A 12,782-nucleotide genomic window follows, 5' to 3' on the forward strand; every position below is an offset into this window, starting at 1 on the left:
AGTGTAATGTTGGTAGGACTCCCAAGCAACCCTTTCGTATGTTTCTCCCCTCTCCTGCTAAGTGTGGGCGGAGTTTTCCCGCGAGAAAAAAAAAGGTTCTCGCCAAAATAGTATCTTTCTCGCACAGGTGCGGTAGTGAGACCGTACGTGTGTGTGTGTGTGTGTGTGTGTGTGAAATGGGGTGAAACATGTTGGGAGGAGTAAGAGATACTTTGTCTCACATTTTCAAAGAAAGAAATGGTCTAAACTTGACCCTTCTGACCCCTTATAGCCTCCACTTTCACTGCCAGGTCAAATTGACCCGAACATCATCTCTGTTATATAAACCTGCAGGGGGGGGGGGTTGCACATACATGATATTTTTTATTTAATTTTTTTCACGTTGATTACCCTAATTAAGGCAAGCAGAAGAAGTTTCATACAGAAAAAGTACTTTAAAATATTTTTTCTAGATTTTCAAACTTTGAAACGGGTCAATTTGACCCGCAACATAACAGGAGGGTTAAGTAAGGCAGAGGGCTCATACATGGGCCTGAATGAAAGAGACTTATTGAATCGCTGGATCGTAGACCCTAAAAAGCTAACAGGAAAATCGAATGAGGAGTCTAAATATAGCAGAAAAGCCCTCTAAAGGAGCACCAGTGAGTTCTATGTTCCTCGTGTTTTACCTGTTAACAGGACATGCTATGAGTGCAAGAGGTTCAATACTGAGTAGCAAAGACAAATCTGGCGACAATTTACCAAACCATCACATTATGTTTTTTAGGGTATTCCATGGCTCCTACACTGCCATGTTGTTGTAAGTATTGCATGATTACTCAAATGTGCTACTGTAGGCCACCACTTTGCTTGAATCAAATCGTTTGATGTGAAACACAGCTGATTTATAGATTACGTCAGTTTTCTTTTCTCTTTCTATTTCATAAATCAGTGGGACCTCACAAATTTCGTTTAGTTTCATATGGGATTGCTTAGCTTTGATGACGGCACTAATTCCTACGGTCCTCTGTTTGAAACGTCTCTTAATGGAGTGAGTGATTACCTGAACATGCTGAGATCAAAGGTGGGTTGAGTTCTTGCTGTGTGTTTGGTCCTTTCATTAGGTTATAAAAGTTGACATGACCCCATTGATTTATATATAAGGTGTAAAATGGCAACTAAAAAAGGAATGGTAAGTTCAAAGCAGAAAAACTGAAAATGCCCAAACTCTTAAAGAGACATGCAGGACATTAACAGACTGTTGATTTTAAAATAAGGGTTGATGAATCCCAATTCAGTAGTATTAACTTAAGCTACTATGGATACGATTGTATCTTCTACCCTATGTATATGTGCAAAGATTTTTGTCAAAATGTTGTTTTCTTGACATGAAAACATACGGGGGTTTTTTTAAGACCAATGTGGCTCTTCCTCTGTACATGATGAAGCGCTGAATTGAGCTGGAAATGGTGCACCATTCTTCTTTTCAATGTCTTAAGAAGACATTTTAAAGGTAGCATTATGTTTACTAGTGTCAGAATATGTGATTGTTGTCTTTTGCATGACTGTGTGCTCTTCAACATGGGCTCCTCATTTCTCATTCAAGTCACACTGGTGGAGCAGGAAGGTTTGCAGGGAGAGTGGGATCAAATGTTTTTATATGTTGTATATTCAGTATTGGTCTGTAAGACATTAATGTAATATTATTGCTTTCCTCAGTAACTAGCAGTGTAAGGGATTACAATTTCCAAAATAGTATTTGAATTACAGTTATTAATCCAAGTACTGCTGCGTTAGGAGAATAGGATTTGTGTGCCGGGTAAAGTGTTGTTACGATGATGTGAACATGCAGCAGGTCGGTATGCATCTTCGCATTGCATGGAGTTGAAACATTTTGGAAAACTTTGCACGTGCAAAACGACTTGGTGAAGGTGAATATCGATCAGCGGGGGTGGTGATGATTAAATACTCTCTCAGTCAGTCACATCACTGGTCCCACAGGTGGAAAAGAGGCCATGATGTGCCCTGGTGACCGAAATTCTCTCAGTATACACTAAATGTTGTTTTCTGTACAAAAGTAATCCAGCAGTATAACGAGCAACTAACAAATGACTTTTGATACCAAGTACTGAGTAAAGTAACATTATTACTTTTTAAAGGAGTAATATGTATAAATAACTTATAACACTTCCAGAGTAACTTGCCTAAAACTATCCTTACATGTGTACTGAGTACAGAAAAGTAAAAAAAGAGCAAAATAGGAAATTGGATCCCTCCAAAAAAAGGGGCATGTCAAAGCGGTTGGTGGGCTTAAAAGCACAGGACCTTTAACACCAGAGGCCAGAGTTGAGTCAGACATGTAGTTAAGTTTGGGTTTCATTGTTCAATGTAGTTTTATAAACTTTGTTCAGGAACAGGACCACGCCCAGAACACGGCTCATTTCCCCCGCACAGGTATTTAAGCTCAACGAACCCGTTCACTTCCTCTTCGACTCTGTTCTCTCATCCCTCCCCAACCCCGTTTTGTTTTCCTATTTTCTCTCTCTCTTGCAGGATTACAGGAACGACAGGGGACTCTGCACCGCCAGAGCTTCCGAAGAGATAGCCCCCACCCTTCAGTCTCCGTTCCCCCTGTTCTTGCCAGCCACCAGACACCAACGGTCCCCCATCGATCGCCTAACCTTGTGGAGAATTTAAGAATTAAAAGCATTATTTAGTAGAATTTATAGCACCCCTAGTGGTGAATGAAATTGTCACAATGATGAGAATGTAAATTATGTTAAGAGTCACAATATATTTACTTATGGAATGTAATATAGGTTTACAGGATGTTTACTTATAGAAGATATTATATGTTTGCAATAAGTTTACTTGTAGGAGACTTAAACATAATCATTGGAAGTGTTGAACCAAAGTACAGTCACATAGGTTAGGGGGTTCTGAGCCATGAGGCAGAGACATCAAAGGGGACACAGAGGTGCTGGAAAGATGACCAACAAAGGAGGAGGAGAACCGGAGACAACTGAAGGGAAGCAGACGGCCATAAAACAACAGAGAGGACTCCTGGGTAACACCATGCGGCCGCAGGACAGAGGGCAGGTCAGAGGTGATGTCAGAGGTGATGTCACAAGGGGTCCAGCCATTGAGATGAGCAGTGGATCGATGAAGGAGGCGTCAGAGCGATTGGAAGCCAATCACTGACCCCAGAAGACGTCCTTTGTGTTTTACGACAGATTTTGGACACTTTCCGACCATCGAAGGACATAAAAGGACTGTTTGCGAGGAAGTGCGCCAGGCCATGGTAGTTCGCTTTGCAGGACCCGACTTGGTCGGGCCTGTGAGTGGAGTTGCACGTGGTCTCTGCTCTCGAGATGCATACTATTGATAGTGTATTATAGATTGTAATTGTCATCATCAGTTTACAGTCGTCATTGTTTAATTAAATACTGTTTTGAATTTGGACCGGATCGAGTTACTTTATGATGCGCCTGCGCAGAAAGAAGTAAACACAGCAGCGGCCTTGCGATTCCTCCAGAAGCTTCAGCCTCAACAACCTCCTTTCTACAAACCCTCCTCATTTCTTCGTCCTTACATCCCTCAATTTCTTCATCCCTACCCTACATCCCTCTACCTCAACCCCTACCCCACATCCCTTCATCTCTTCATCCCTACCCTACATCCCTTCATCCCTCTACCCTACACCCCTTCATCCCGCTACCTCAACCCCTACCCCACATCCCTTCATCTCTTCATCCCTACCCCACATCCCATCATCTCTCTACCCTACACCCCTTCATCCCTCTACCCTTTACCCCTTCCGCTTCCTAATCTAACAATCATTCCGTTATGCAATAAACCTCTCGAAACTCATACTGTTATTGGCGTGGTCCTTGTTAGTGAATAAACATTGTGTTTAAAGACAACTTAAGGAGGATTTCCCTAAAAAACGATGTACAGAAATGTGTGACGTGGTTCACCATTTCACCTAGCAGTCCACTTTCTCAATGGGGCATATTTATCTTCAATACCAATAAAGTAATAAGTGTTTTTCTCCGGATCATCTTCGCTATATACATTCAGTCATTGCAATCACATTCTGTCATTGGAACAGTGTTCAGGCATGTTGGGGAAAATGTGTTTAATGCAAGTTGGTGATCTAATACCACACTTACTGTATTTGTAAACGTTCTGGTTGGCAATGTCATTACCTGAGTCAAGTTATATGTTCTGGCTGCTGACATAATCTTATTCCTCATGGCACAGTTATCATTAAGTGCATCAATATTCAGATCCCCCATAAAATAATGTTTAATTTGTTCCTTGAACTGCATATATTTAGGTGAGTGAACATCAATCCCGTCCTTAATAGGGGGAAAGTATTTGATTATTCCGTTTCTATCTGTGAGACGTATCTGAATCCTTCCTGACTCATTCAGTGTTAGGGGTAGACAGCTTAGTAAGTGTTTTTTTTTTTACTTTGAGTTGTTTGCCTGCACACATCGCCACTTGTTTTTGAGTGTGAATGATGTTCGTTTTATGAGACCGCTTTATGAGACAGATTGGTTTGCCAATCGCAGGTTGCATTCATTCAATCACACGAGACAGCAGTGGTTGCTGCAGAGATACCTGAATGAAATCTGCACTTCACAAATATAGTCTTTTACTGTGAGTATCTCAGACGTTGGGATCAACCACACACACACACACACACACACACACACACACACACACACACACACACACACACACACACACACACACACACAGACACACACACACACTTTTTTTGCCCCAAGGGACGATTTGGCATGGTGTCTCATTACAATCCCCAAAAGCTTCACTGCAGCGTGACTGGCCTCACTGTCAGTGAAAATGGGACAACAAAGGAACACCGCCCTGCAGGAGGCCGAAGCCAGGACTCTCTTCAAAAGGCTTTACATTTGATTCGACCACTAATCGTGGGCAGGCTTAGATTGTATTTCTATTTTTATTTTCACAACTGAACTTTAATGAAGAAATGCAGCAGCATCAGAATTTCGTCTGGGGGTCTGACCTTTGACTAAAAGTATCCATGCTCACACATCCCTCCCCTGGGACATTTGTCTTATTTGTCTCATTTGTCTTGTCTCTTTAGTCGTCAAATGTGAAAAAAAAGAGATTTATAACTCTGCTCCTCAAAACCACATGATCTTAAGACTGAGGAGAATCAAAGGGGGAATCGATGCCGGAGGGAAATTCCCTACAAAAGTCTGGCAACTTGTCAAGAATAGCAGGGTTTCTGCAGAGAGTTTACATGTTCCGAAGATCTGCTTTTCTATTTTGAAACCTTGTGATGTGTTTTCATCAATTTCCCTCAGTGATAAGATCAAGGAACTTTTAAAGGGAGATTGTAATTTGCTTTTAGAGTCTAAAGTCTACTCAATAACAGAACAGAAAAAGACAGCTTGACAGGATGCTGAATGCTGAGGCTGACAGTCAAAAAGCTGCAGGGTCCCCCGAAGCATAGCAGTCTGATCTGGGCCTGAGTCAAACTATGATTGGGAGGAGGCTTTAAGTGTAATCTAGTGAAATGCATACTTTGTGTGGAGAGTCACTGTTTCACAGGGGTAAAACTCTGGGGAAAATCATATAAAAGCGGAGCCCTGCCAGTCTCAAGGCTTCCGAGTCAAGCTGTGCCAACAGAGAAACTCCGGTCCCAGGCTTCATTGTCACCACGGATTTTGATGGATTACATGACAGAAAGCTGCAACGAAAGGTCCAATCTCAGTGACTTCTTATGATTTATCATAACATTTCATCTCAATTGTTTCAACTTAACTTAGCAAAAAACACATGTATCTACTCAACGCAACTCACACATGCGCTCAACTGCAGGGCCGGCAATCTTCACTTGCATTCATCTGGGGGGGAACAAAAATTATAGACTGTAAAAAAGTTCCTGCAGGTCAGCAAATACTGGTGGTGATTATTAGTAACTGAATGAAAATTAGTAATTGACTGATGTCCGTTCTACACAACATGATGGGTTTTTATTTGTGGTGAGTGAGCTCTCTTATTTAGCTGCGTAATATTTGCTGTCATATTTGTGTGAAGTATGACAATTTGTGTTTGTTATGACACAAATTGTCATAACAAACGGCGACGGAGCTGGACTGTTTGGCTGGGGTTACAGTTTTTTTCAATTGCTAACAAGCAGTGTCCAATACTGAAACCACATGTTCAAAACTCTTCACACATTCAGCGACACACAAGTGTATACGGGCCAAACTGTGAATCATTTTTCATTGCTTTCAGACAAAATGCATTCAATCACCACATTTTTCAAAATTCACAAACACTTTTGTCATTCATACTCCACAAACTGCAAAAAACTATGTATTTGCAGGACATTTTTCAAAGACTGTATGAAGAGTTTTGAACATGTGGTTTCAGTATTGAACACTGCTTGTTAGCAATTGAAAAAAACTAGGGCTGCTGCTCTCAGGTCTTTGGATTGAAGTTCCTGGTTTATGTTGCTTTATTTTGTTTCTCTTGGTTGAAGTATGGAAAGAAAATTTGACTTCCAAAGGCATTTGACCGATGGTAAACACACACTCCAGACACAGATTTTAAAATTGTCCCTGTTTTAAATTATTGTGAAAGAACAATTTCCAATTCGTCACATTCTTGTTTGTCTTCTTTGACAAAACTTTGCGCTGCGGCTCCTGGATACTAATAAATAAATAAGACTGTAATTTTTTGTCGATATACTTATTTCAAAATTGTAAATGTTTTAATTCATATTTAGCAGCAAGATGCCCCTCTTCTCCATGGGCGACTACTACAAACTTCTACAGAAGGTTGCAGTGCTGTAAACTTAAATTCACCGATTAGAAGTGGACATGGAGGTGCTGACTATGTAGGAACGACACCACTTTACCATTGACTCAAAACAGTGGACAAGAGCAAGCTAACACACGGCTAATTAGCAACAACCAAGAAAAAGTTGGGCTGCACACACCGGGTAATAAATCCACAAGGGTTAATCCTCACTTGAACTCTCTTGGTGCAAAGCCTGATTTATATCATATCCCTGGGAAATGGGAGGACGAGTAAGCGGAAGAGCCCAGCGCTCCCTAAAATTTGTGATGTGACCGGATGGCCCGCATCATCATCCAGGCAGAGTGCCTCTTCAACCCCCGGTACAAACAGGACACAGCCATGTACAACTGTGAAAGGGAGACCAAACCTCCCCAACTACCAAGTGTGCAAATGGAGAACAGATTTTCTCCACTGTTGCAGGACCTTGGATGGCGATCGGAAAGCGGTCGATGGTATGCCACTGTGTTCAGCGGTATATCCTGGAGTGGTATGCCACTACTTTTCCAAACGGCATATATCATTTCCTCAAGGCAGGTGCCGCTTTTAGAAGTCCATTGTCTGACAGGCCTCCTGATGCATATGCAAATTGAATGCACATTGGTTTGATTCACGAACAGTGATGCCGTGTAAATTAATTTTCTTATGACTTTATTGACAAAATAAAGAAATGTATCTATTTTATCTCGTCCATTTTCTTGTTGGGATATATTCAAGGCTTTTGAATGACAATAAAGGGATTTTGTATTTGCTTATGTACCTTGAAACTGATATTATGGCCAATGGTATATCTACATACTGATATGAACGGTATACCACTCTGATTCAACGGCATATACCACTGATATGAACTTTCAAGCGGCAGCTGCCTTCAGGAAACGGTATATGCCGTTGGAATAGGAGTGGCATACCATCGGCCACGTTTCGATCTTGGCATCACTCAGATTGCTGGCACTGACCACATGGCTTCCGACTGCATGTACCGTCCATTCGGTGCTTCTTATTAACAATTTCCTCTTTTTCTGGAACCGCAGAAATCTTTTTTTTTAAGGCAGATGAACTTGGTCTGAACAAGTCAGGAGTAATATTGTTCACCTCTAACCTATTTTACTTCCGGCGTCGATCATCTGTTCCCTCTGCCAAGAGACAAAAGGAATCAAAACAGGAGGAAGACATAACGACGCGGCAGAAAACTCTGAAGGAGATTCACCTCATCCCGAGCCCGAGGAGAGCTTTAATCATGGGAGACATCAGAACCAAGAGGAAGAGTCTCCATCCCCCTTCACCCCCTTCACCCCCCTCACAATCAGATATGAGGATCCACCTCCTTCATGCCCCCAAACCCCATCCAAGTCACTCTTCTCTCCAGCCACACTTTCTCCCCCCTCCCCCTCTCGGAGTTCACTGACCACATGAAGGTACTTGTCTCTGCTGTAACTAAACTCAACCCCCGCCCTAATCCCATTGTCTCTCCCCTAAATCCCCCTCAGCAACCATCTCCACCAGTGTGGACCCAGTCATCACAGCTACGGCCCCTCCACGGCACCATTATCCTCCGCCTGCCCAGCCTGATAATGTTGTTTGTTTACAAAACACAGCAAACTGTAATTGATATCTGCTGAAGAAACAGGAAGCCCCCAGGACGCTTTAAAACACAAAAACTATTAAATGTCAGGAAAAACATTTTTGATCAATGATTTTAATATTGAGCGAAATCTTCCTTTTATGATTTTAACTAAAACTTGATTCGATCATAATAACAGTGGAGCTGTTCTTACTTAGTCAACCGCTCCTCACTTCAGTTTTATGACTGAGGCTGGAGTGCATAAGGAAGGAGCTGGAGTTGCCATTTTGTTTAATGATTCCCTCCAATGCAAGCAGATATCTTGAATTCCTCTTGAATCCATGTTCCTAAATGTCAACACGCCACCTAGATACCGTGCAACCTTTTTTAGATACCGTGCAACCTTTTTCGATGAATTTTCTGAACTGCTGTGTATAATCTGTACTGTAGTTATTGTTGGGGATTTTATCATCCATGTTGACCACGAGGACAGAGGCACTAAAGAACTGTGTTGTGTTCATGATAACTTTGGACTGACTCAGCATGTGAGTCAGTCCGAACTCAACTCTGAACATTTCTAAGGTTGTGGTTACAGCTGTTGCTCTTTCTGATCATTCTTGTGTTTTCTTTGAGAAAATTCTCTCCGTGCACACTAATGTTCGAACAGAAGGGTATTTCAATTAGGAGAGACAAGTCAGATGAAGAACAGATACTTGTTTATTACTAACAGATGATTCGTGATGATAAAGTCTTGAGGGAGATTTGTAACCGAGGGGCGTCTGCACTGAGCGGCAGCAAAACAAAGCCCCCCGTGGAGTCCAGACACTAGTGGATGATGATGATGATGATGATAGAATGATGAGTTGATGAAGCTGATAAATCTGATAAATCTGCGAAGACCGGGCGGAGATAAGGAGGTGGGGGGGTGTTTTCCCTGTGCACACCTAAAAGCAGGGGGTGACTGTGGCTAAGTAGAGAGCAGGGCCGTCCATCAATCAGAGGATCGGCAGTTCGATCCCCGGCTCCGAGTTCGGTGTCGATTTGTGTCCTTGAGCAAGACACTTAACTCCAAATGTGCTCCCGTAGCTGTGCCTATATGGTATGAATGTGATAGAATCTGAATTGTAAGTCACTTTGGATAAAAGCGTCTGCTAAATGACTGTAATGTAAAATCGTTCCAAATACCATGGCGCAATTTTAGCCGACCGACCATACAAATCTGGAGGACATTGTACAACATCTGAAATCCTCCTCCTGCTGCCTTGATATTCTACCAACAGGTTTTTTCAAAAATGTCTCAAAGTGCATGGCCTCAGAAATTGTGAACACGTCTCAGCTCTGAGGTGTTTTCCTACAGCCCCCGAAAACTGCATAGAGCGACTTGACAACTGGGTAGGACTTTGTGGCACAGCACTAAACTGGTTTGAGTCCTACTTAACAAAGAACAGGGACTATTTTGTGTCTATAAGTAACTACACATCTGAGACGGAAAAATATAACATGCTGAGTTACCCAAAGCTTCATTCTCTGGCCTCTTCTGTTTAACATCGACATGGTTCCACTGGCTCAGATTATAGAAAACTACAAAATAAGTTGTAAGTTAACAAATCAACGATTGGATGAGCTAAAATCTTCTTCAATTAAACAAATAAGTAAAACTGAGGTAGCAGAGCCAAGGCGGAATGTTTAAAAGTCAGCGCTCAACTTCAGTCGGCAATGTTAAAAACCACAAACCAAGCCAGAAATCTAGGTGCAGTCATGGACTCAGACCTGAATTTCAATAGCTACATTAAGACAACTAGAAATCAGCCTACTACCACCTTAAGAATATATCAATGATTAAAGGACTTCTATGATCTAATATCAGCAGTAACTGTAACGGTGTCTTCACAGGTCTTACAAAAGAAATCGATTAGATAGCTGCTGCTGATTCGGAAACGCTGCTGCTTGAGTCCTCACTAAGTCCAAGAAAGTGGATCACGTCCCTCCAGTTCTGAGGTCTTTACACTGGCTTCCTGTCTGTCGAAGAATTGATTTCAAAATACTACTCTTGGCTTATAAAGCACTGAATGGTTTAGGGCCAAAATATATTCGTGATCTTCCGTTGCATGAGGAACCATCCAGACCTCTCACCTCATCTGGGACAGGTCGGCTCTCCGTCCCAAGAGTTGAAACTAAATATGGAGAAGAAGCGCTTCTCCCAAATCTCTCAAAACAAACTCAAATCTGAGGTCAATTAATCGACCCCAGGGTATCCTAAGCAAGACCACAATACAAATAAACAGATTAAAGGACTGGGAGCAGGAGGGGGGTGTTAAAAGTAATGAACGGTGGCCGTCTTGTCTCAAGTTTATCTAACACAGTGTCTCATCCAAACAGTCATGGCATATCATGCGCTTTTTTACTTCGATGAAAACGTCATCGGAGAGGAAAGAAATACAAGAAACACTTACTTGTGGACTAATTAGCCGTGTGCCTCAGACTGCAGGATCAGCATTGTGTTTCACAACGAAACAGATGACTTAGACCGACACACATCTGTGTTGAGTTAACATAAGGAAATATGCACCATTGTAAAGCTTCAACAGCAGACCATGCAGTGCTGCCCTGAGCCTTCCACTCAGCACTTAATGTATTCGTATTAGTTTGTTGCACTTATTGTATTCGTTTGTTTCTGCACTGTACGGTTGCTCTGGTTTAAGCTCTTAGATACTTGTTTAACAAAGGAGATGCACTTACGACTTCTGGTGACTGGTAGTTCTCTTGAATACCGATGTTGAATACACTTATTGTAAGTCGCTTTGGATAAAAGCGTCTGCTAAACGACTGTAATGCAACATTTACTCACTAATGATGCATTTAAACATTTCTGTTAACATGTAAAAGGATCCATTTTTAATGTAGAGAGGGCTCTTTGTTATTATAGCCCAGAGCTTCATGTTGAAGAACTGGCTCTTTTCTAAACAATGAATAAATTAAATGGATTCCTCACTAAACCTAAGGAAAACATGCTGTGATAGAAGTGGCTCTTGTGGGGGGAAAAAATAAACATTTGGGGTCCATTTCTGAGCAATCTGGATAAAGCTACAGACTTAACATTCAACAGCGATAGTATGAGGCTGTCCAGCATGGGTTTTTCTTACAGAGAAATAATGCAAATGTCATTGGCATTTTTGTTTTATAATTTTATTTAATTGGAAAGGCAGTGAAGCATTATATCAAATACATGACTTCCACATGCAGTCCACTATATTACAGAATGAAAGCAAAAAATAAGGATGAAATCATTCTAAGAAACAATTGCAAGGCTTTTTACTGGATCAAACGCGTCGACTGGGTGACTTGGGACTGACTTGGTGACTAAGAAATGCTAAATTGGCCCCGGAGCTCTGTCCATGGTGCTGACTGAGTCCTGGTGTGGACAGAATGCAATGACAGAGCAGTATCCAGTAAACAACAAACAATAAGTAGATCTGTGCAATAGACCCTTCTCATGACAGCTCTCGAGACATATAGGAGAGTAATCAATAATCCTAATAGTCCTAAAGGGACCCTTCAATAGAAACATGCCGCCTTTAATGATATCAGCCACAGCGATGCCGCTTCAATAATGAACAAATGCCTCATTGATAGTAAGTAAATGTTTATAAAGAGGGTTTCAATATAATTAAACCGTGGTGGGCCTTCAAGGCCTTCTCTGCTGGCCTAAACAGAAACACAAAGTTATAGCTATTTTATCATTTAATAATTGTTCATAAATACACTACATGTATTATAATTTATAAAAATATTTCCCCATGATCTTATTTTCTCATTGCACAGCTACTGTCTTCCTCAGTTGCTCTGCTTCCAGTGCAGCTTGTTTTAAGTGGAGCTTTTATCCAATCAGATTTCACCTCTGTGTCTCTAGGTAAGAAGAGAGGCCCGAGGCCTGCAGACTCACCAGTGAATCCATGTGCAGTTTAAGTGAATGGGGACGATATAGTTGATTGTCATAGTGTTCAACCAATCAGATCTTTAGTTTGACATGTTGGGCGTATTCTGCTAGCTGGCCTGCAACTACATCAGCATTACGTGCAGCTCAGTTTGCAGCTCTGCAGTGAGGTGCAGTGTGTGCTGTGAATGGTCAGTGGGCGAGCACGTGACTATTGTGAAACGAAACTTAACTTGCCAGCAGAGCTTAGTTGGAGGAGTAAGAGTTCAAATTGAAAGATATGGAAGAAATTATAACCTTTTTGGGGTTTAGCTTGGTGTAGTTTATTTGTTTTTTTCAACGCTCAATGGCTGAATAAGGAGGAGAAACGGATTTAGTGGCGGAGTTACTGACAACGTCTTTCTCAAGAAAGACATTCCAGGAAAAGCTGGACATCGTAAGAAATGG

The sequence above is a fragment of the Pholis gunnellus genome (assembly GCF_910591455.1).
Source record: "Pholis gunnellus genome assembly, chromosome: 7".
Lineage (NCBI taxonomy): Eukaryota > Metazoa > Chordata > Actinopteri > Perciformes > Pholidae > Pholis > Pholis gunnellus.